General features: G+C 44.4%; 1 pseudogene; it reads left to right on the top strand.

Annotated features, from left to right (window-relative positions):
• The first annotated feature begins 789 nt into the window (after window positions 1-789).
• The window catches only part of LOC125196528, an 11,098-nt pseudogene continuing 6,366 nt past the window's right edge, over window positions 790-5,521 (top strand).

Raw genomic sequence — 5,521 nt, forward strand, 5'->3', positions numbered from 1 at the left:
TGAAAAATGCAAATCAGCCCAAAAAATTTCAGTTATTTAACCTTTGCTTGGGTTAATAAATTTATTTCGTAAAAAGTAAAAGATACAGTTGTGTACTTGTGCTGATACAAAAAATTCAACATAGTTATGTACTTACATAACTTGAATAAATAAGTTACAATATTATAAAATCTACGAATGCAGCTATCAATATGAGAGGCAAAACAATTCAATAATCGCTATAGTTATAGTATTTTCTTTTTGATTATTCAACCCCCTAACTGAATGTTGTTTAAATTATCTTGTACATCGAATTACAAAATTGTATGTCATTTAACATTGGCAAAATCTCTTAAATAGTCTCTCTATATGTATGGAAAAGGGGTAAAAATGCGATAGGGGAAAATTGTAAAAATATTTACTAACCATATAACAATTGTCTTAAATAAATGATAGAAATGGCTAAATCCAGAAAAAGAGACATTGTCGGATACAGAATACTAGAAATTGTGTATGAAATTAATTTTTTCCCAAAAAAAGACAGAAACGACGCCGTAGCCAACTCGATTGCTGTTACCGTTACTCCTTCCATTTTTTGAAAACTGAAGCCCCTAATCACTCACTAAATCGAGTAGCGTGTAAATTCGCGCCTTTTTCTCTAAACTAAAATGATAATCCAACACTTTTAGTCTAAAAGCACGCCACTGCAGGGAAGGAACCGGAGACAATCCGGCCCCTCGCTGCCGCTTTGATCCTCTCGGTGCAGAGTAATCTGTCCGTTTATCCTTTTTCACGCTCAGCATTCCATCAAGGCAATATTAAAAAGTAAAAATTCAATTAATTTATGTTTACTATTTTTGTAGTGTGGAATTTGTGTGTTGGAATCTCGCTGGAGCTGCTGATTTACACGCAGGTGAGGCGGTGCTTTGCATTTTGTATGCTTGCTCCTTTTAGTTTCAGATCGATACCCTTTTTGCTTTAAGACCTTTTTGGGAAAAAGTTGGAATTATTCATTGGATTTTAGGAAATATGGAAGCATATTCAGTGTGATTCCTGCTGTGATATGTGTGTTAACATTTCCAGAAAAGGGACCGACTATTTTTTTTGTTTGATTTATTTTGTGCAGTTGTGTTTATGCTTCAAATTTAGCTTGTGATTTGGTTTTTGATAGATGTGAAGGTTTAAAAAAGCCCTTATTCGATCGGAAATTGGAAATGGGGTGTGCTCAATCGAAAATAGACGATGAGGAATCGGTTTCTAGATGTAAGGAGAGGAGGAATTTGATGAAGGAGGCTGTAGTTGCGAGAAATGCTTTCGCGTCGGCACATTCCGGCTACTCCGTCTCGCTTAAGGACACCGGCGCCGCCTTGAGTGATTTCGCCGGCGGGGAGGTTCCTCCGCCGCCGCTGGCCACGGCGGTGCCGGAGAATCCTCCGGTTGTCGACCGCCCTCCGTCTCCGATGGAGTCCAATCTCCCTCCGCCACCCCCACCGCTACCCAGCTTCTCGCCCATGCCGCCCCTCCAGCGAGCTGCTACAATGCCAGCGGCATTGTCGGAGTCGGTTAGGAAGGGGAAGATGAAAGGGGTAGCTGTGCACGAGGACAATATCTATGAGGAGGAAGAGAGGTTTCGGAGGAAGAAGAAAGGGGATGAGGAGGCGGAAGTCGAGACTCCAATAAGGCCACTTCCTAACCCGTCCACGACCCCTTCGGAGATTAAAGGGATGGCGTGGGATTACTTCTTCATGGACAACATGCCAGACTCTAATTTGGACGGGGTCGGAGAGAAAGGCCAAGGGGGCTATGCCGAGGACATGAATGTGAATCTTGATCAAGCATTCGAGAATGTGGCAGGACATGATGAGTTCAAGACTCCAGAGAAGCAAGTTGGTTCCGATGATATGGAAGCGTTCAAGACCCCGGAGGAGACGCCAGCCCCAAAGTTTATGCACTCGAACACGGCACCTACTTTGATGAGTAGAACCGTTATTGGTGGGACTGGGACAGGAGATGAAAATAAGGGCATCCGCAACGCTATCTCTTATTCGTCTCTTAACCGTCTCATCTCTTCACTATTCATGGGCCCCGCTGTACTTTTCAGCTCATCTCTTAACTAAGAGACAACACCTGCATCCCTCCATCTCTTAACTATTCATTCAATTTCATTTTTTATTTTTAATTCCAACAAATTCAATTAATAAAAAACACACTTCATTATAAATAAAATAAAATTACAATTTAAATACCTAAAAAAATAAAAAATAAAAAAGACATAATTAAAAAACTAGAAATTACAAATTGCACATTTAAACTCAAATAAAAAAAAATGGAGGCAAAGAATCAGAAGGAGTTCTCTAGTGACGATCATCTAACGGTTGCCAAATTTTGCCCAAATGTGCTCCATTAGATCCTCCTGGAGTTGGGCGTGGGAGGTAGAATCACGTGTCCTTGCCCGAATAGACAACCGCTCTTGCAAAGACGGATGCACTCCCGTTCGAGGCGGACTACTTGCGATTGAGCTTCCCGGGGTTTCAGGGTCGAACCAATTTCCCGCCCCAGGTCCTTCATCGGCGACAATCATGTTGTGCAAGATTATGCACGTATACATGATGTCGACCATATTCTCCATAAACCATTGTCGAGCCGGGGCTTTGATAATGTTCCATCGAGCTTGCAGAACCCCGAACGCTCTCTCCACATCCTTGCGAGCGAGACTCTTGCTTCTGCGCAAAAAGAGACTGCTTTTCGTCCGCAGGCCTGTTGAACGTCTTCACGAAGGTTGGCCAATTCGGATAGATGTCGTCGGCAAGATAGTACCCCATTTTATACTGGCGATTGTTAGAGACGAAGTTGATGGCCAGCGCTTTACCATTCAGAACTTCAGCGAAGAGGTCGGAGTTGTTGAGCACGTTGACGTCGTTGTTCGAGCCGGGACCCCGAAATACGCATGCCAAATCCATAGCCGGTAGTCGGCGACGACCTCGAGTATAACGGTGGGGTGGGTTCCTTTGTGGTCGCTCGTGTATGACCCCCTCAACACCACAGGGCAATTCCTCCATTGCCAATGCATACAATCGACACTCCCGAGCATCCCGGGGAATCCGTGCACTTGTTCGTGAAGACGGAGCAGAAACTGACAATCTGCGGTGGTTGGCTTCTTCAGAAATTTGGCGGTGAAGGCTGCTCGGACGCCTTTGCGAAGTTCAACAAACAAAGTCGCCCAGTGGATTCTCCGACGTGCAGGTATTCGTCGAACGCATCCGCCGTTTGTCCAGTAGCAAGCTTACGGATCGCCGCAGTACATTTCTGGAGCGTCGTGTGGCTAGGACGGCCAATAGCGTCGAACCCTTCTCTGAAGAACTCTTCCCGTGCCGCCAATGTACTCGCGATATGCAAAAATAGCGGGCGTGACATACGGAACCGGCGACGGAAGTTGATATCTCCCCACACCGGGTTCGGACTGAAGTAATCATGTTCCAACCTTGCGGCGGCTTCCTCCCGGTTACGGTGGATGTATGTCCGGCGTCGCCTAGGAGGCGCGGCGGCTTCCTCCTCCCTACGTCGATCTTCTTCTAGCGATTCTTCCATTATTCGACGCATTTGCTCAAATGGATCCATAATTGATTAAATTTGGGAGAAGAAAAAAATAAAGGAATGATTTTATAGAAGTGATTGGAGAGGAAAGAAAGAGAGATGAGAGAATAAATGTGTGTTTGTGTGAAAAATGGAGAATGGAGAAGAGTATATATAGAATATAAATATAAAAATAAAAAAAATTAAAAATATGACCGTTCAACGGTCATATTACCGTTTTTTTTAATTTTTTTTTTTTTTTTTTTTTTTGAAAAATCTGATTTTTTTTTAAAAAAAAATTGAATTATGACGTCATAAATCCGACGCCCACTCGCGGGTCGGCGAGTGGGCGTCACGCCAGCCGCCCGCGCGCGCCACGTGGCGCCGGGCGCGTGTCTCGCCAGCTCGAGACTTGCCTCGCCGGGACGCGTCGGGCGTCGAGACATCTCGTCTCGTCGAGACGAGACCGAGACCGTAACGAGGCAGCATTGCGGATGCTCTAATGGTGTGGATCTGTTGAAGGTTTTGAGTGAGATCGACGATCATTTCCTTAAAGCTTCCCAAAGCTCACAAGTTGTTTCAAAGATGCTTGAGGCAATGAGATTGCATTACCACTCGAATTTTGCTGATAACCGAGGTCATCATTACCATTGTGATTTTCTATTGTTTAAAGTTTCAACCTTGCAAGTTGCAATTTAGAGTTGGATTTGAAATAGTCGTTCACATGAATCATGATAATATGTCCATTGAATCTTGAAATCCAAATTTGCATAATCACATAATGGATTGATGCATTTAACTTTAAAAAATCTTGTAGAAAATGTGGTAATTCTTGTACTAGTTGTTTGTGAACATATTAACTTTTCAAATGAACTCAATAACTATCAATATGTTCGATTTATTTATGATCACCGTATATAACTACTCGTATATCTTTTTCACAGTGGAATATTGAATCTTTGGAGCCTCTTTTACTAGTTCCTTTGGAATAATTTGCTGTTTGGCATCTCTTTGTTTCTTTTCCGATTTTAGATTCGGTTGTGAACTTTTTATCGTATCCAGGCCACATCGACCATGCAGCTCGAGTCATGCAAGTTATTACTTGGAACAAATCCTATAAGGGCGTCCCAAATGGTGAAACAACGCATGATAGCTTTGATCCAGATGATTACGAGACACATGCCACTGTTTTGGACAAGTTGCTAGCGTGGGAGAAAAAGCTATACGAAGAAATCAAGGTTCGTTTCTGTTCAAGACTCGATCCCCCTTTCCTTTTCCTTATGAGTAATTCATACTTTCGTAGTTTGGCATCAGTCTTGAATTTCTGTTGTCTTCATATGGGTAGGCGGGTGAGCTTATGAAACGTGAGTATCAACGTAAAGTAGGCGTGCTGAATAAGCTAAAGAGACGCAATGCCAGTGCCGAGCAACTGGAGAAGGCGAAAGCTGCTGTTAGCCATTTGCATACGATACGAGGCTCTTCAACTGGCTGAAGCTGAATCTCATCCTCATCGAGAGCAGCTTGAAGGAGAAAGTGTCATCGCTGCCAAGAGTCCCGAGTCCTCCGATCCAGCTTCTGCTCCGCGATTGGCACGACTACCTCGAGAAGCTCCCCGATGAGGTGGCAAAGGGCGCCATCGCATCCTTTGCCGCCGTGATCAAGACGATCATCCTCCACCAGGAGGAGGAGATGAAGCTGAAGGAGAAGTACGAGGAGACGAGAAGGGAGTATGTCCGGAAGAAGCAAGTCTTCGAGGAGTGGCATCACAAGTACATGAATAGGAAAACACCCTCAATGGACGAGGGCGACCCTGATAAGGCCGTGGAGAGTGGGACGAAGGACCCGGTGGCGGAGAAGCAGTTCGTGGTTGAGAGCTTGAAGAAGCGGATGGATGAGGAGTTGGAGGAGCATCAGAAGCATTGCGTTCAGGTGAGGGAGAAGTCGCTCGGAAGCCTCAAGATCCGGCTGC

Source organism: Salvia hispanica, chromosome 6 (genome assembly GCF_023119035.1).
Source record: "Salvia hispanica cultivar TCC Black 2014 chromosome 6, UniMelb_Shisp_WGS_1.0, whole genome shotgun sequence".
Classification (NCBI taxonomy): Eukaryota; Viridiplantae; Streptophyta; class Magnoliopsida; order Lamiales; family Lamiaceae; genus Salvia; species Salvia hispanica.